General features: G+C 36.8%; 1 protein-coding gene across 2 annotated transcripts in view; it reads left to right on the top strand.

Moving 5' to 3' along the window:
• The window catches only part of FMN2 (formin 2), a 453587-nt gene that overhangs the window by 317432 nt on the left and 115399 nt on the right, over nucleotides 1-20756 (top strand). The gene's annotated exons all lie outside the window — the stretch shown is intronic.

The following is a 20756-nucleotide window of genomic DNA, read 5'->3' as shown; positions in this document are numbered from 1 at the left end:
TATGTTTCTATTGTGCTTTTTGCAAACAACATATTATTGAATTCTAATTTTGGTCAGTCAATAAATATTTATTAAGTTGCTACCATATGCCAGGCACTGTGCCAAGCACTGAGGTTTTGAAGACAGGTAAGTAGATCAGAACCTAATGGGGAAGGTAACATGCAAATAACTATATAATAAGCTCTATACAGCATAGATAGGTAATAATCAAAGAGGGAAGGCACTAGAATTAAGAGACACCAAGAAAGACTTCCTGTAGAAAGTGAGATTTTATCTGAGACATGAAGAAAGTCAGAGAAGTGAGGAAGCAGAGATGATGGTGAGGAACATTCCATGCATAGATGTTCTAATCCATTCTTTCATCTGTTTTTATTTTGTAGGTGAGTTCAGCCCATTTATATTCATAGTTCTGATAGTTCATTTTGCATTTCCTCCATACTATCCTCTTATTCTTTTTCTTGTTTTTGCTCCAAAGAAGACTGTGTATATGGGGGTGTTAAAGGAAGACTAGCACTCCTGGTGGAATGGCTTGCTGAGGACTTTGCTGGCCCACCCATGTACCTTTCATATCCTCCTGGAATTCAACTCTCATTTGTGGCTCCAAAAACTGTAGCATGCACAAAAGCCATACCCCAGTAAACTACCTTAGCAGACAGTCTAAAGCAAGTTGAGGAAACCCTTGGGCCTCAAACCAATCAATGAGTTAGGGGAGTGTCTACCCAAGCATACATAGTCTTCCCCTGGTGAAGTGGGAACAATTTATTTCAACGGCTAAGAAGGTGGCTGAAGCAGGTGATGTGGAGAGCTTAGAACTTAGACACTGAAGACACCCTACTTCATCTTGGGCAATTAGCAGTCATTCTGACTTTTTTCTTGCCATTACTCTATGATCAGAACAACAAAGCTGCTGGCAAATTCCTGTTCCACCATTCTTGCACTAATCCCTTGTCTGTGAGATTAATTTGTGATCTTAGGCTTGAAAACTCACCCACTTTAGTTTTCTCTTAGATTCTCTGATCACCAGTCAGTCTGGAACTATTTTTAGATTGGTGTAAAAGCAATAGTGTGGACAACTTACCATTACTGCTTCCTCTTGCTCTTTTACTTCTGTCAGTCTATCTATATCTCTTGAAGAAGCTATCTATAGTCCTGTTCCTCTAATGGGTGTTATTCCATCAAGTCTCAGTGATACCTTATGAGGTCAATTTGCCTCTTTGAATGAAGATGTCCAATTCACCTAGGCTTCTAACTGCACTCTGTGGACTTGCCTAAATAAAGACAAATACAAATAGTTTGAGAAATACTCCTTGGTCATAGGTAGACCAAGGCAATAAAAATAATAAAAATGACAATAATACAAAATTTCTGTATAGAATTGAGACCATGGGTTATAAAACTGGCTTTTTCTTTGAATTTAATTTCCTGTTAAATTTGAGTTGATTCTATTGCTATACTTCCCATGTGATACCTATTGTCTCTTATATCTACCCTGTTGATGAAAGATAGAATGTGTGTCAGAATGAAGAAAAAAAGTACTGGACATGGGAGTCATGAAAATCTGAGTTTCAGTACTGAGATACTTAGTAACTTTCTGGTCCAGGGGAAATCACTTGATCCTTCTTAGCCTCTGTTTCCTTTTCTCTAAAATGGAGATAATATTAAAACCTACATCATAGGAGTTTAAGGATCAAACTAGATAGATAGACAGATAGAAAAATAGATGCATATACATATATATATTTGTACATGTTATGTGTACATATATATACATACATATCATACTATATATAACAGTTTTGCAAAATTTAAAGCACTGTATAAATGGGAGTTATTGTATAGATAGTTTTCTACTTCCTATTTTCTTTTAAATTGAAAGTTCTCTTGATATATTTCAGAGACAACAGGAAAAACACTTTTTTTTTTTTACTATTCATCATTAGGTGTACTCTAACCCTGGCCAGGAAATTATCATTCCTCTGTTTTGAGACATGTCCAGGAATCAAATCCAAATCTAATAGGGCCTTAATCTCATGAATTCTGTGCTTCAAATGAGCTAATCAGTACTGCATTTTCCAACATTGTACTTCATATTTAGGTATTGAAATCTTGGTCAAAATACCTATTTGTAACCAGGGGAAGATTTTGTGTTTGGTGGTAGCCTTCAATTTTAACTCAGTGGTCTTGTGGTGAGGATAGTAAATTCAGGCAGAAATCATGAGAATTTATTCTTACTTCCTAACCAAATCCTATATTTTTAATTAACACAGAACTTTCACTTGAGAAAATCATCGAGAGTTCCAAAGTGGTACCTGGGTTGCGACTTTAATTCAGTTCAACAAACAAAATAGTATTAATCACTAAGTGCAAGATACCTGGATAACTACTAGGGGTAAAAAGATGAACATGAAATAGCTCTTGCCTTCAAGTAGATTATATTCTCATAGGGAGAGCAAAATGAACAAAAGTAAATGAATATAACATAACCCAAAGGAAAGGATAATAACAATAACATATGTGTCCTACAAAGGTAAGGACAAAATAGGCCATACTATGCATGAGGACAGGCAAAGAGAAGGGAGTGGGTAGGACAAAAATGGGTAATGTTGAGTAATACTGTACAATAATATTTGAACATTTTAGAGTATAATCTTTAACACTGGTTCACATAAATCTAAGATACTGGTAAAAGGGACAAGTTAGTTAAAAAGTAACCAAAACACAAGTCTGTATAAAACCTTGATTCATTTCAGAAAGTTTGAAACAATAGTCCTGGCATTAATAACATGATAAGAACATATGTCCCACAGTAGCTACAGATGGTATTGGAAACATATTTTGAATAAGTCTATAGAAAAGACTTTTGTTTTGTTATTGTTGTTTGTTATTTGTTGTTGCTGCTGCCTCCCCGCCCCCTACTACTCCCCTAGCTAGATTTTTCACTGTATTCGAAGTACATGGGGTTTCCGATATTAGCCCTTTAACACAAAACAAAGTACTTTTGGACTAAAAATGTCTTTAAAAATAACAAAATCCTATGAGATTGGAATTAACTAGTGATGCCAACACAGCCTCCTAACAAATACTTTTTTTTAATACTTGGATTTGACTACAATGCATATTTTCCAACAAGCCTATCTATTGCTGCCTTTCAAAATGTTTCCAAATGACCCCACATGTTTTGTAAGATTATAGTATTTGCAATCTTTAACAAATATATCTATATATTCACATATCAATCTTGAAAGTGGAGGGTAGCAGCAAGAAAGATAAATCACACAACACAACACACAACAATTTAGAATGACTAGGACTTATGTCACTAGTTGGACCTTCTGACTATTTAAAAATAACTTCAATTCAGCAAATGCTCCATGAACAAAATTTTAATATTAAAATTTAAGTACTCAAACTTGCCTCTTCAGATTTTATTTGTGGTATGGTCTGTTTAATAGGACTCGATCAATGTATGGAACACTTTAATGAGAAAATTTTTTGCATAGTCTATATACATAAAACAAATTATATGGACTTTAAAAAAGTATTTGTGGAAGATAGGATATTTGGTTTTTGGAATGAATAATACAAAATGTTCATTTTAAAAATTTTTTACTTAAGTTACCAAATCATACCTCTTAGTTAAAAAATAATCAGAAATATCACATATTGGTCAAAGAAAGTGGTAGTCCTGTGATCCTTTTCACTGCTCAGATAGTATGTGGTGTGTTGTTTAAAAATCTAAATGTGGGTTCTAATCTGTCCCCCCCAGTTTTGGAGGGAAACTGGCTAAAATCACTGATAAATTCACCAAGAGTTTAGGCTTTTAAGGGTTTATTAAAAGATATAAGATAGTAAAGAGAGAGAAAGATAGAGAACAGATTTCTTATAGCATAGAAATCCTAGCCTTCCTAACCTCCCACGTGAAGTCCTTCCACCAAGCCAGTGTCTCAAACCCAAAGAGGAAGAACCCCTCTGCCAGCGTCGGCTTCCTACTTTGTATTCTCCTCCCAGAAATGGGAGGCTCCTCAAGTTGATTGGCTGGTAGCTTTGATAGACAGTACCCATGAGCAAACATCACTTCCTGACTCCAAGCAACTTGACCACATGGCTTTCCCTCAGACTCCTCGTCATGGCAGAACTTTCCTACAGTAACTCTCCAGCAGGTAGCATCACTCTAATCCTTACAGTGGCAAGTTGTGTTTAGCCCTATACACTGCAACTTGAGAAACACATTTACAAGTAAAGAGAAGAATGGCCAGAATGTTAAGAGGACTACAAACGATTTCATATGGTGAACATAAGGAGCTAGAAATGTTTATCCTAGAGGAAAATAAACTCAGGTGGGGCACAGTGACTAAGTTGTCTATTGGAAAATATAGTAAGCTTGATCTATGTTGCTTTAGAGTGAATAGATGTTTTGGAGATGTACCTTTTAACTCAGCATTGGGAAGAACTTTCTACAAAATCAGTGGTAGGTGCTACCTCAGAAATGATTGAGCACTTATTGAGTATAAAGTGTCCATCTAGTGGCTGAATAACAATCTCTCAGGGATATTGTAGAATGGATTATTACAATGGGCAGAAGGTCACATCAAGTAATTCACAAAGTCTTTGCTAAGTTTTAATTATTTTAATTCAAGTAGATATATGTAGACTATTGTATCAGACACTACTGAAGGTAGGAGATATGGGGGACAGAAGAGGAAGTGGAATATTAAGTAGAATATAACTCCTAGGGGCAGCTAGGTGGTGCAGTGGATAGAGCACCAGCCCTGGAGTCAGGAGGACCTGAGTTCATATCCGACCTCAGACACTTGACATTTACTAGCTGTGTGACCCTGGGCAAGTCACTTAACCCAAATTGCCTCACCAAAAAAAAAAAAAGGATATAGCTCCTAAAGGCAGGAAGTATAATCATTAAAATTCCAAAATCCTATGCTTTCACGAGGTTAGTCAACATGCATTTATTAAATACTTCCTATGTAATCAGTTTATGATGCTGGCTAAGATGACACAATTTACACAAAATGAAAATATTAAAAGATAATTTTGCATGTTGTATTTTTCAGGATTAAGATGGTATAAAATTCATATATTATGTCTAATGAATATATACTTGCTTGAAAGAAAAGAGGTGAAAAATTAAATCCAAAGAAATTTAGCTCCCTTTTTAAGTTCAAGATAAGAGAAAGTGGAGCTTAAATGTAGGTAATTCACCTTATATACACCAATTCTGTGCATTAAGTAGATGAAGTATTATTATTCCCATTTTACAGATAAGCAAATGGGCACTGAGTGCTTAAATAATTTGTTCCTTATTAGCCAGCTATTATCAGATGACATAGTATTTGTAAAGTGCTTGGCACAGTGCCTAATACAAAGAAAATGCTTAATACATGCTGGTTCTTTTCCCCAGTAGACCCTTATCCCCTACTAAGTGTCTGAGGAGGTAGTAGAATCCAGGTCCTAGATTTATTTACCTAGTACTTTCTTTCTCTTCTTTCTTGCTCTCTTGCTCTTGCTTTCTCTCTCTCTCAGCACAACTCTTACATCATGAACTGCCTATTGTACATTTTGAAATGAATGTCCTGTAGACACCTCAAAATTCAACATTATTCAAAAGATAACTATTATGTTAAATGTGATACATTAAAATATATATATATATATATAAGAAGTTTAAAGTATCATATACATTTTTACTTATATAATTCAATTCTTATTGCTGTTTATTCAGTTCATAATGAAATTTTTTAAAAATTGTTAAAAATAATTCAACAATGAATCAATTTCCTTTTCTCCAAACTCATGCATCTTCTGAATTTCCCTATTACTGGCAAGAGCATCACATTCCTTCTAGTCATCTGGGTTCATAACCTTGGAGTCATGCTCAATTCCTGATTCTCACTTAAGCTACATATCCATTAAATTGCCACATCTTGTTTCTATCTCCACACATATACAAAATCTCTCCTCTCTACTGACTCCCACAGCTATCACCCTTATTTGGACACTCCTCACAACTTACCTGAATGATTCCTATTGTCTCCAATTGAGTCTCCCTACCTAAAGCCTCAAACTACCTCAATCTGTCCTCCACACAATTTTGAAAGTGATTTTCCAAACATATAGATCCAACCATGCTGTTTCCCAAAATACAGGGGAAAAATTCTAGTGTTTCCTTACTAACTCTAGGAGCAAATATAAATTCCTCCATTTGCATTTAAATCTCTTTACAACTTGGCCCTTTCCTACTTTTCCAATCTTCTAACACATTGTTCCCTTCCACTTAATATAATCTGGCCATACTAGTCTACTTGTTCTGCAGAGTATCTCATTTCCTGTCTCTAAGCATTTGTCCAGAGTGTACACCATTCTTGGAATGCACTCCATTCACCTCTCCCTTTTGGAGCCCATGTTTTCCTTCAAGGCTCAGTTCAAACAGAACCTTTTTCATAAATCCTTTCCTCATTCCAGTAGTTGCCAGGATACAAAATCGTCTTTTATTCATTATCCACATACATCCACACAGACACACTCAAACATAAGTGTGTGTGTATGTATATTCATATATGTGTGTATCCTCTTTGTAATTATATGCTTAAATGTTGTCTCCACATTAGAAAATAAGATCTTTGAAGAAAGGAACTCTTTTATGTTTCTTTTCCCAATGCTTAGCACAGGACGTAGTATATAGTAGGTGCTTAATAAATTTCACTTGACTGTCCATTGTGCCACTCTATCTTTCTTAGATTTAGGAACAATTCAGGTTTTCTGCAAATCCATTACTGTCCTAATTATGTATTTGCTATGTGAATAGCTATTTGCTTAGGTTTGTAGATATGGTAGAATCACTTCTAGACATATCACAAAAGCTGTCCCTAAAGGTTCTAGAACTAGTGTGAACTGAATGCTACTTAGTCCTTTAGAAATCTTCAAGCTGGACAATCATTTTTCAATTATGGTCAAATGAAACTTTCAGGGTATAGTTTGGATTAAATGCTCACTAAAGTAACTGAAATTCATCAATTACTTTAGATGGTTCACAAGGCCATTAAAAATCAATTTTACTTAGTAGCTGTATGAACCTGGGCAAGTCACTTAACCCTCATTGTCCTGCAAAACAAACAATGACAACAACAAAATCAGTGCTTACTTCTCTTAAAATTTCCTGGCAGCAAATATAGATATGTTTTAAAATAAATAATTAGATGTTATTCTTGTCTTTAGCCCTCTAAGTTTCCTAAAGCAGTTGAGAAATTTGTCTATTATTTTTCCAAAAACTTTTTTGGACCCATCAGGAAAATAAGTTTCTGGCATGATTAAAGTTAGAGATCTTGAAGATAAAAAATAAGTACTTATTGTCTCTCAGGGATACTGATTTAAAGGTTCAAAATGGGATAGGAGCGAATAGGAAATATTTTCCTTGGGGAGAAAAGAAAGCTATTTTATCTGAATCTCCATCAAAGTGCACTGAGCTGGTAAGTGTTTTTGTTTTTGTTTTTGTTTTGTCTCTGTACAGAAAGCTGATTAGCCAGTTTGCATTTTTTTTAGTCCCATCCCAAAGTGCATATTAAAAGATGACATTAGGAACCTAGGAAATTCTTATAAAGTTATTTTAGTATATTTTCTTTATCTAAACTATTTTTCTTTCAGTTAAAATATGACCTGAATACCATCCTAAGTACTTTGCTTTTTTTTTTTTTGTCCCAAAAGCAAGTGTAATTTTGATAACTTGTATATACATCTAGAATCATTTGGATAAGCATCTTGAGATATTCTGGTGATAGGTGCATTTTTTCTTAAAAAGTAGGCCTCTATTTCTTGATATAAGATTTATTACAATTGTCAAATTTGACAAAAGATATAAATAGTTTTGGAAAGATTGTGTGAAGGTAGGTAGAAGAATACATTTGTGGGGAAAGCAATTTTGAATTATTGAAATAAGTGGCAAAAATGTCCATTTTTTTGACTCAGTGAGTTCACTTCTAGACATATATCTCAAGAAATTCATGAAATAATAAAGGCCCCATGTACCCCCCAAATATTTACAGAAGTATTTTTTATTATAGCTAAAAACTGGAAAGAAATTAGTTGCCCATTGATTGAGAAATGGCTAAACAAATATGTACATGAATGTAATGATGCTACTGTGCTGCAAAAAAAACAAATATTCTGAATATAGAGAAGAATAGAAAAAATTTCATGGACTAATCCAGAAGAAAGTAATTGAAGGCAAGAAAATAATATACACAATAACTACAACAATGTAAGTGGAAAGTGCAAATACCACAAAATAATTTTTAAAAAAATAATGATGTAAAATTACAAGAAAGAAAATATGAAAAGACACCCTAAGCCCATTCCTTTGCAGAAATGGAAGTTCTACGGTTGTGAAGCATTGCCTATATTTTAAGAATTTTTTCAATACATTGATTGATTTTTCATTTTTTTTCTTTTTCCTCCTTTGTATTCCATCCTTGAGCCCACTCTGATGAGGTTAAGGCCTTTGAGCTAATTCAGTTTTCTAAATTTTTCTTCCTCCCTCCCTCCTCAACTCTCCCTATGAAATCAAGCAATTCAGTATATGTCACACATAGGGTGTTATGCAGAACATCTTCACCTTCCTGTAAAGTGTTTTGCTTTTTACACCTCCCTCCCCCAAACTTCCCTTCCCCTCACCTGTCCCCCATCTCCTTCTCCTCCCACTTTTCCTCAGGGCAAAAATATAATACTATACCCACTTGAATATGTGTATTACTCCCTCTTTGAGCCAATTCTGATGAGAGTGATGTTCACTCACTCCCCCTTTCCTTCCCCCTCTTCCCCTCTCTTCCATAGGATTTTTTCTTGTTTCCTTCATGTGAGTTATCTCTCCACATTCCACCTCTCCCCTCTGTCCTCCCCCAATCCATTCCTCCTATCCCTCAGCTCTATTTTAAAGATGTCATCATGGGTTAGCTAGGTGGCACAGTGGACAAAGCACCAGCCCTGGGCCCAGGAGGCCCAGTGCCCAAATCTGGCCCCAGACACCAGAAAACCCACCTTGTTTGCTCCACAGAGAACAAGGATACACACACACACACACACACAAAATAAATGCTTTACAAATACCATCCCTTCATATTCAGTTCAGACCGGTGTCCTCTGTGTATTCCTTGCTGAAAAAGTTCTTATGAGCTGGAAGTATTATTTTTTCATGTATGATTGTAAAAAGTTTGACCTTTTAATGTCCCTCGTGATTTCTTTTTCCTGTTTACATTTTTATGATTCTCCAGGGTCTTGTATTTGAAAGTCAAATTTTCTATTCAGTTCAGGTCTTTTCATCACAAATGCCTGAAAGTCCTCTTTTTCATTGAAGTCCCATTTTTTTCCTCTGAAAGATTATACTCAGTTTTGCTGGGTACATGATTTTTGGCTGTAGTCCCAGTTCCTTTGCCCGCTGGAATGGCATATTCCATGTCCTCCTGTCCTTTAATGTAGAAGCTGCTAGATCTTGCTTTATCCTTATTGGAGCCCCACAGTACTTTAATTCTTTCTTTTTGGCAGCTAGCAATATTTTCTCCTTGACCTGGGAGTTCTAGAATTTGGCTGCAATAATCCTTGAGGTTTTCCTTTTGGCATCTCTTTCAGGAGGTGATCGGTAGATTCCTTCAATTTCTATTTTAGCTTCTGCTTTCAGAGTATCAGGGCAATTTTCCCTAACAATCTCTTGGAGGATGGTGTCTAAGGCTTTATTTTGGTCATGGTTTTCAGGTAGTCCAATGATTTTCAAATGATCTCTCCTAGATTTATTTTCCAGGTCAGCTGTTTTTCCAAGGAGATATTTCACATTGCCTTCTATTTTTTCATTCAATTGGATTTGCTTTACCATGTCTTGGTTTCTCATAAGGTCACTAGCTTCCACTTGTTCAATCCTAATTCTTAGGCAATTATTTTCGTCAGACAGTTTTTTAATCTCCTTTTCCATTTGGCTTTTCAAACTGTTGACCTTTTTCTCATGACTCTCCCGCATCACTCTCATTTCTCTTTCCATTCTTTCCTCCCTTTCTCTACATCTTTGTTCTATCTCTCCTGCTTTCTCTTCAAAGTCCCTTTTGAGAGCATCCATGGCCTGAGACCAGTTCATATTTTTCTTTGAAACTTTGGATGTAGGGACCCTGTGGTTGATTTCCTCATCTGAGGCTGCACCTTGATCTTCCTTGTCACTGAAAAAGTTTTCAATAATTCAGAACTTTCTTTGCTTGATCATCTTTTACTTGATGTTAAACTCTCCACTAGGGGATGGGGGGGAGCACCTGCTTCTCAGCTCCACTCCTGTTCCCAGCTTCAGAGGGTCCCAGGTGTTTTGGTTTGAGGGAGGGCAGCTTTTACTCTCTCCTGTTCTTTAGTCCAGAGATAACTTCAAGCCTACTTACTAAACAATCAACCAGCAAAGCTTTCTGTTGTGTGGTTCTTAGCTTCAACGAGCCTGCATCCCTCCCCTACCTGGGCCTCCTGCTTCTGAGGATTTCTTCCTGGTTTTCTGCTGGGGTGGGACAGCCGAATTCCTTCCTAGGCCCTGCTGGTACCCCTTCACTTTCCCCCCTGGCCAGCCATACAGCTCTCTCACCCAACCACATGCTCAGTTCTAGAAGACTCTAGTGCTGTAGCTGATTCAGAGGTTCTGGGGTAAATTCCTCCCACGGTGTGCCTGGTGTGTCTGTCAGCACAATCTTGGGTTGGACTTTGCTCGTGGCCCAGTACAGTTGCCTGAAATCTACATATAGCTGGAGAATAATCTCAGCCATATTTTTGTGTTTTTCTCCTCTAGGGGATATTTTATTGCTGTTTTGGGGGTGATTGTATTAGGAGCTCTGTCCATTTAATGTCTTTCTTCCACCATCTTGGCTCTGCCCCCTCCTCCTATGTCTTCTTTAAAAAAATATTTGTTATATGGAGTAACTGTCTAAGAAGGGAAGAAGAAAAAGAGGAAAGATAGGCTAAATTTTAAGCTATGTAAAAGCAAAAACTGCACGGATATTGCAAAAATATATCACAAAGATTATACATTATGACAAGGTGAGATTTATACCAGGAATGCAAGATCAGTTCAACATTAGGAAAACTATCAGCATAATTAATCATACCAATATGAAAACAACAAAAATTATATGTTTATCTCAATAGATGCTGAAGAAGCTCTTAACAAAATATAACACCCATTCCTATTAAAAACACTGGCAGGGCAGCTAGATGGCACAGTGGATAGAGCACCAGCCCTGGATTCAGGAGTACTTGAGTTCAAATCTGGCCTCAGACACTTAACACTTACTAACTGTGCGACCCTGGGCAAGTCACTTAACCCGAATTGCCTCACTAAAATAAAACAAAATGAAACAAACAAAAAACCACTGGCAAGCATAGTTATAAATGGCATTTTCCTTAAAATGATAAGTATTATCTGTGTAAAATCATCAACCAGCCTTATCTGTAAAGGGGACAAGCTAGAAACCTTCCCAATAAGATCAAGGTGAAGCAAGGATGTCCATTACCATCACAGTTATTCAATATTGTATTACAGCTCTTAGTCTTTGCAGATGATATGATAGTATTCTTAGAGATTCCTAGAGAACCAATTAAAAGCTAGTTGAAATAATTAACAACTTCAGAAAAGTTGCAGAATAAAAAATAAACCTACATAAATCATCAGCATTTCTATATGTTACCAACAAAGTCCAGCAGCAAAAGATAGAAAGAGAAATTCCATTTAAAATAACTGTAGACAATATAAAATACTTGGGAGCCTATATGCCAAGACATACCCAGGAACAATATGAACACAAGTGTAAAGAATTTTTCATACAAATAAAACTAGATCAGCATATTTGGAGAAATATTAATTATTCATGGGTAGGCCAAGCCAATATGATGAAAATTATAATTCTATTAAATTAATTTTATTATTTAGTGTTGTACCAAGAAAACTACCAAAATTTTTTATAAAAATAGAATTTTTATAAATATATAATTTTTGTAAATATATGAAAAATACAATTCTTTTATACAAATAAAAACAAAATTCATCTGAAAGAACAAAAGGTCAAGAATATCAAGGGAATCAATGAAAAAATGTAAAGGAAAGTAGCCTGGAAGCACCATATCTCAAGCAGTATTACAAAGTAGTAATCCTCAAAACAATCTGGAACTGGATAAGAAATAGAGTGGTTAATTAGTGGAATAAATTAGGTATGCAATTCACAGTGGTAAATGACCATGATAATCTAGTGTTTGATAAACCCAAAGATCCAAGCTTTTGAGAAGAGAACTCACTATTTGACAAAGATTACTGGGAAAACACGAAAGCAGTTTGGCAGAAAATCAAGCATAGAAAAACATCTCACAACATATACCAAGATAAGGTCAAAATGAGTACACAATTTAGACAAAAGGAGTGATATCATAAGAATATTAGGGCAGCATGGAATATTTTACCTGTCAAATGTATGGATAAGGGAAGAATGTATGATCAAACAAGAGAGAAAGATTGTATTTCAGGATGTAAAATGGGTAATTTTGATATTAAATTTAAATGGTATTGTATAAAGAAAACCAAAGCAACCAAGGTTAGATGGGAAAGTAGAAAACTGAGGTGGGGGGAGGGAGGGATTTTACAGAAAGTATCTCGGATAAAGGCCTTATTTCTCAAACACATAGAGAACTGAGTCAAATTCATAAGAATATGAGTCATTCCCAAACTGATAAATGGTCAAGGGATATGAACAGGCAGTTTTCAAAAGAATAAAGCAAAGCTATTTAGAGTCATATAAAATATTCCAAATCCCTTTTGATTAGAGAAATTCAAATTAAATCAACTCTGAAGTACCATTTCACACCTGTCAGATTGGCTAATATGACAGAAAAGGAAAATGAAAAATGTTGGAGCAGATGTGGAAAAACTGGGAAACTAATGCATTGTTGGTGGTATTGTGAATATTCTGGAGAGTCATTTCCCTTTGACCTAGCAATACCACTACTAAGTTTGTATCAAAGAGATTTTTTTTAAAAAGGACCTATATGTAAATATATATATATATATATATATACATATATATACATATATATATGTGTGTGTATATATATATATATATATATATAGCAGCTCTTTTTATAGTGTCAAAGAATTGGAAATTTAGAGAATTGTCCATCAATTGGGGAATGGCTTAACAAGTTGTGATATAACAATTGTGATAGAATACTATTGTGCTATAATAATTAATGAGAACAATGATTTCAGAAAAAACTTGACAAGACTTATATGAACTGATGCAAATTTAAGTAAGACGAAGCAGAATATTGTATGTAGTAATAGCGATATTGTATGATGGTGAACTGTGAATGACTAAGCTATTCCCAGCAATACAATAATCCAAGATAAATTTGAAGGATTTATGATAATAAATATTATCCATCTTCAGAGAAACAACTGATAAAGCCTGAATACAAATCAAAGTTTATTTTTCTTGTTTTTTATCTGTTTTCTTTTGCAACATGGCTAATTAGGAAATCATTTTGCCTGACTGCAGATGTATAATCTGTATCAAATTTCTTGTCTTCTTAAAGAAGAGCAGAAGTGGAAGGGAGAAAATTTGGGACTGAATTTCTTAAAATAACTGTTAAAATTATTTTTTACATGTAATTGGGAAGATATAAAAAGTTTTCAAAAAATAAAAAAAAAACTATCAATATTTTTTAAAAGGAGGATATTGTACTATTCCGGTCACAAAATTTTTAAGGCCTACACCAGAATTTTTCCTCTGTGCATTGAAAGAAAAGGACAAATGATTCCTTTATATCTAATATCCCACACTTTATATTTATGATTCTCTTGTGTGAATGAATTGAATAACAGCTTGTTGTAATGGAATTAATATACTAAAATATAATCACTGAAAGCATCCACAGCAAGACTCAAGAAAGAGACAAGATAGAAGTATTGATAAATAACCTTTGCTGTTCTTATGTGATTTTGGTCTCTTTAGGCAGTTTTTTTTTAAAATATTTTTTTGGGGGAATATTCTGTCTAGCTAAATGTCATCTAACTCAGTCCCCACTCCCATCCTTCAAATACAGGGTTCTATTTTCACAGTCTCTGACAGTTGTTCATCTAACCTCAATTGGACTATTTCCATAGATGAAGAGATTACTATCAAATTGGCAACCTGATTTGATTTGTTGGTTGGAAAAGACATTCTTATAATGAGTCAAAATCTGCCTTCCAACTTTCCACATTTGGTCTAGTTCTGTTCTTTAAAGCAACAAAAATGCATTTTACTTGAAAGTCCTTCAAATATTTGAAGATAGTGATCATATACTCTTCATACCCCCACTAAGTCTGCATTTCTCAAAGCTAATCATTCTGGCCTTCAAGATAAACTCTCATTTATTCATTGTATAATTTGTAACAGAAAACCAGTACAAACAGTGTTAGGTCTTCAGACTATTTGCTATTCCTCACCTTATTCCTGTTTGTAGGTCAAACTTTTTTATTTATCATTTTACTAACAAACGAGCTATCAGAAATGCAGTTATGATTGGTTCCAAATCAAAGTATACCAAAATTCTTCTTTTCCTATATTGCAGGGGAAAAATGTGTACTGTTAGTGCAACACCTTTCCCCCTCCACTTTCTAAATTCCCTTGCTAGACAAAGAAAAAAACTATGTCACCTATGGAAGTCTTTTGTCTTGAGATTTCTATGAGAGATGAAGATATCAAAGGTTCCTAAGCATCTTGGAATGATTGTTATCTTTACTTCAAAAACTGAGTTCATAGTACAAATATTATATGGGGCATTCATTTGAGTTATTGGCTATCAAGACATATGTGATTTTCAGTTTTTTCTTCCATACTGTGACTTACTACTGTGCCAGTGGTAAGTAAATCTTAATTCAGGGCTTTTGTCAGTGCTAATTTTTAATGTCCCCAACTTGGGAATTAGTTAATATTATTTGCCATTTTAGATTCTTCTTAGAAAATTTTATATCAGAGTGAGCTCTCGAACTCATGACATGATAGCTCCAAAAAATCCAAATAATGCCATAGGACAGTGCCTAGAGCAGCAAAACCCATATCAAAATGTGCTGAAATCATCTTCTAAGCAAGAATGGCTTGGAAGGTCAGAAGGAGGGAGCTGCTGTGCTGAGACATGAGTGGAGCCCAACCCCACAGTTGCCCTGACACAGATCCAGTCAAAGGAAGGCCTCACCAGAGAAGGTGAACCCCAGAGCCTTGGAATCAGCTGAAGCACCAGTGTCATCTGGAACTAAGCGCACAGTCTGGTGAGAGGGCTAAGCCCTTGGCAGGGGGGAGACTGCAGGGGTCTATGCTGGTGCTGAGGCAGAACTTGGGTTTTTCATCCCTGCTGGGAACCAGGAGGTAGGCTTGAGTAGCAGTGGCCAAGGTGGAAGAGGGGCACAAGCTTGTTGGAGCTGACAACCACAACACACAAAGCTGGATGATTGGCAAGTTTGTCTGGGGTCATCTATGGACCAGGGAACAGGCCAGGCGAGTGAAGAAACTGATCCTCCTTAAATCATACCACCTGAGACTTCTGAAGCTTGGGATACAGCAGACTGGAAACAATGCCCCATTTTAAGGAGTTAAAAGTCAATTAAAAGAAAGGAAAGATGAGCAGAAAGAAAAAGGTGAAGACCATAGAAAGTTTCTTCAGTGACAAGGAAGATCGAGGTTCACCCTCAGAGGAAGATGTCAACATCAGGGTCCTTGTATCTAAAGCTTCCAAGAAAAATATTAATTGGTCTCAAGCCATAAAGGCACCCAAAAAGGACTTTGAAGATAAAGTTAGAGTGGTAGAGGAAAAAATGGAAAGAGAAATGAGGGTGATGCAGGAAAGACATGAGAAAAAAGTCAACGGCTTGAAAAGCCAAATTGGCCAAATGGAAAAGGAGGTACAAAAGCTCTCTGGTGAAAATAATTGCTGGGAGGAAAGGCAGTGAGCTCCTGACCTCATGACACGATCGCTCCAAAAAACATCCAAATAACGCCATAGGAAAATGCCCGGAGCAGCAAAACTCACAGAAGAATGTTCTGAAATCATCTTCGAACCAAGAACAGCTTGGAAGGTCAGAAAGAGGGAGCTGCTGTGCTGATACAGGAGTTGAGCCCAACCCCACAGTCACCCTGACACAGATCCAGTCCCAGGGAGGCCTCACCAGAGAAGCAGACCCCCAGAGCCTCTGAATCAGCTGAAGCACCAGTGTTGTCTGGAATTAAGCTCACAGTCTGGTGAGAGGGCTGAGCCCTGGGCAGGGGGGAGACTACAGGGGTCTATGCTGGTGCTAAGGCAGAACTTGGATGTTATACCCCTGCTGAGAATAAGGTGGTAGGCTAGAGTTGCAGTGGCCCAGGTGGGAGAGGTGCATAGACTAATTAGAGCTGAAAACCACAACACACACAAAGCATATTGATTAGCAAGTTGGTCTGGGATCATCTAAGGACTAGGGAACAGGCTGGGTGAGTGAAGAACCTGATTCTCCTAAATAATACCACCTGGGACTTCTTAAGCTTGGGATACTGCAGCCTGGAAAAAATACCCCACTTTGAGGAGCTAAAAGTCAAGTAAAATAAAGGCAAGATGAGCCGACAGAGGAAGGTGAGGACTGTAGAAAGTTTCTTCAGTAACAAGGAATGCCAAGGGGCACCCTCAGAGGAAGATGTCAACATCAGGGCCCCTATATCTAAAGCTTCCAAGAAAAATACGAATTGGTCTCAGGCCATAGAGGTGCTCAAAAAGGACTTTGAAGATAAAGTTAGAGAGGTAGAGGAAAAATGGAAAGAGAAATGAGGGTGATGCAGGAAAGACATGAGAAAAAAGTCAACGGCTTGAAAAGTCAAATTGGCCATATGGAAAAGGAGGTAAAAAAGCTCTCTGATGAAAATAATTGCCTAAGAATTAGGATTGAACAAATAGAAGCCAGTGACTTTATGAGAAACCAAGACACAATAAAGCAAATCCAAATGAATAAAAAAATAGAGGGTAATGTGAAATATCATCTGGGAAAAACTGCTGACCTGGAAAATAGGTCCAGGAGAAATAATTTGAAAATTATTGGTCTAGCTGAAAACCATGATCAAGGAAAGAGCTTAGACACTATCTTCCAAGGTATTCTCAGGGAAAATTGCCCTGAAATTCTAGAAGAAGAAGCTAAAATAGAAATTGAAAGAATCCACCGATCACCTCTAGAAAGAGATCCCAAAAGGAAAACTCCCAGGAATATTATAGCCAAATTCCAGAGCTCTCAGGTCAAGGAGAAAATATTGCAAGCTGCCAAAAAGAAAGAATTCAAGTACTGTGGAACCCCAGTCAGGATAGCACAAGATCTAGCAGCTTCTACATTAAAGGACTGGAGGGCATGGAATATGATATTCCAGAGGGCAAAGGAAATGGGATTACAACCAAGAATCACCTACCCAGCAAAACTCATCATTATCTTTCAGTGGAAAAAATGGGACTTTAATGGAAAAGAGGACTTTCAGATATCTATGATGAAAATACCTGAACTGAATGGCAAATTTGACTTTCAAATACAAGACCCTAGAGAACCAAAAAAAATTAGACCTGGAGGACATACCTGGGGTCATGCAGTGAGTGATTGTCTTGTGTCTGAGGCCAGGTTTTGGCTGGGATCTCTGGGTACAGGGGTGATGATTGGTCCACTGTGTCACTTAGCTAGATGATAACATCTTTAGGGTTAAATTGAGGGGGGAAGGGTATTCACTGGGGGAGGGGGAAGGGCAGAAGTGAAATCCTACATGAAAGTAACAGGAAAAGGCTTATGGAGTGGGGGAAGAGATGGGAGAGGAGCAGGGCAGTAAATTAATTTTACACTAATCAGAAAAGGCTCAAAGACCTTAAACTCATCAGAGCTGCCTCAAGGAGGGACTAACAGACCCACCCATATGGGTGGAGTAATCTATTTAATCTGGGCAGTAAATGAGCCTAACACTCATCAAAATTGGCTCAAAGACCTCAATCTCATTAGAATTAGCTCAAGGAGGGAATAATATACACACTCAATTGGGTAGAGTAATCTCTCTAACCCTGCAGGAAAATAGGAGGGGAAGTGGATAAAGAGAGAGGGGCAAAAGAAGGAAGGGCAGAGTGGGGGAGGGGACAGACAGAAGCAAATTCCTTTTGAAAAGTGATAGGATGAAAGAAGATGGATAATAGAATAAATATCATGGGGAAGGGAACAGGATGGAAGGGAAACAGTTAACAATAGTAATCATGAAAAAGAGAAAAGGGGGGAAAATTGTACAAAAAATATTTATAGCAACTCTTGGTGGAGGCTAAGAATTGAGAATCAAGGGAATGTCCATCAATTGAGGAATGATGGAAAAAGCTATGTTATATGATTTTAGTGGAATGGTCTTGTGCTACAGGAAATGACAAACAAGATGATCCCCCCAAAACCTTGAAAGACTAATGAACATTGATGTATAGTGAAGTGAGCAGAGCTGGGAGGATATTGTGCATAGTGACAGCAGTATTGTTCAATGAGGAATTGTGAATGACTTGACTACTCTCAGCAGTGCAATGATCCAAGACAATCCCAAGGAACTAATGAGGAATCTTACTATGCACCCCTATAGAAAATAATTGCCTAAAAATTAGGAACAAATCAAAACTAGTGACTTTTTGAGAAACCAAGACACAATAAATCAAATCCAAATGAATAAAAAATATATGGCAATGTGAAATATCTTCTGGGAAAAAACTGCTGACCTGGAAAATAGGGTCAGGAGAGATTATTTCAAAATTATTGGTCTGCCTGAAAACCATGATCAAGGAAAGAGCTTAGACATTATCTTCCAAGATATTCTCAGGGAAAATTGCCCTGATATTCTAGAAGCAAAAGCTAAAATAGAAATTGAAAGAATCCACTGATCACCTCCAGAAAGAGATCCCAAAAGGAAAACTCCTACGAATATTATAGCCAAATTCCAGAGCTCTCAGGTCAAGGAGAAAATATTGCAATCTGCCAAAAAGAAAGAATTCAAGTACTGTGGAGCCCCAGTCAGGATAGCACAAGATCTAGCAGCTTCTACATTAAAGGACTGGAGGGCATGGAATATGATATTCCAAAGGGCAAAGGAATTGGGATTACAACCAAGAATCACCTACCCAGCAAAACTGATCGTAATCTTTCTGAGGAAAAATGGGACTTTGATGAAAAAGAAGACTTTCAGGTATTTGTGATGAAAAGACCTGAACTGGATGGCAAATTTGACTTTCAAATACAAGACCCTAGAGAACCAAAAAAAATTAGACCTGGAGGACATACCTGGGGTCATGCAGTGGGTGACTGTCTTGTGTCTGAGGCTGGATTGGGGTTGGGGTCCTCCTGGGTCCAGGGTGGATGCTTTGTCCACTGGTTCACATAGCTACCCCATGATGACATCTATAGTGTTAAATTGAGGGGTGAGGGGAATGCACTGGGGGAGGGGGAAGGGCAGAGGTAACATGAGGTGAAATCCTACATGAAAGAAACAAGGAAAGGGCTTATGGAGTTGGGGAAGAGATGGGGGAGAAGCAGGGCAGTAAATGAATTTAACACTCATCAGAAAAGGCCCAAGGACCTTAACCTCATCAGAGTCGTCTCAAGGAGGGATTAACACACATACCCAAATGGGTGGAGTAATCTATTTAATCTAGTCAGTAAATGAGCCTAACACTCATCAGAATTAGCTCAAAGACCTCAATCTCATCAGAATTGGCTCAAGGAGGGAATTACATACACACTCAGTTGGGTGGAGTAATCTCTTCACCCTGCCAGAAAATAGGAAGAGAAGGCTATAAAGAGAGAGGGGAAAATGAAGGGAGGGCAGATTGGGGGAGGGGACAGACAGATGCAAATCCCTTTTGAAGAGGAATTGGATGAAAGAAGATGGATAATAGAATAAATATCATAGGAAAGAGAATAGGATGGAAGAGAAACGGTTAACAATAATAATCATGAAAAAGAGAAAATGGGGGAAAATTGTTCAAAAAATATTTATAGCAATTGTTTGTGGTGGCTACGAATTAAGAATCAAGGGAATGTCCATCAATTGAGGAATTACTGAAGAAGCTGTGGTATATCATTGTAGTGGAATGGTATTGTGCTATAGGAAATGACAAGCAGGTTGATCCCAGAAAAACCTGGAAAGATTTATGAACTGATGCATAGTGAAGTGAGCAGAACTGGACATTTTGCATAGTGACAGCAGTATTGTTCAATGAGCAATTGTGAATGACTTAACTACTCTCAGCAATACAATGATCCAAGACAATCCCAAGGGACTTATGATGAAACATACTATCCACACCCATAGAAAGAACTGATAAAAAGAGCACTTGTGGATTGTACATATATAACCTGGTTTCTGTCTTGTGTGTGTGGGGGGGGGGGGGGTGGAAGAGAGGGAGGGAGGGAGAAAAATTTGGAACTCTAAATCTCATGAAAATGAATGTTGAAAACTACCCTTATATGTAACTGGAAAAAATAAAATAAATGTTTGTTGCAAAAAAATAAAAAGAAAACAAAAGAAAATTTTATATCAGATTATGTATTTAATAGAGAGAGAACAAGTAATTATGCCTTTTCCCCAGAACAAGTGAGAATGAATTTACCTTTTCGCTTTATGTATATATATATACAATTATGCTGCATTTGAGACAATGCAAATATCCTACTAAATGAATCCTTGCATATGACT

The sequence above is a fragment of the Dromiciops gliroides genome, chromosome 4, assembly GCF_019393635.1.
Source record: "Dromiciops gliroides isolate mDroGli1 chromosome 4, mDroGli1.pri, whole genome shotgun sequence".
Taxonomy (NCBI): Eukaryota; Metazoa; Chordata; class Mammalia; order Microbiotheria; family Microbiotheriidae; genus Dromiciops; species Dromiciops gliroides.
This window is presented reverse-complemented; position numbering and strand designations above follow the sequence as displayed.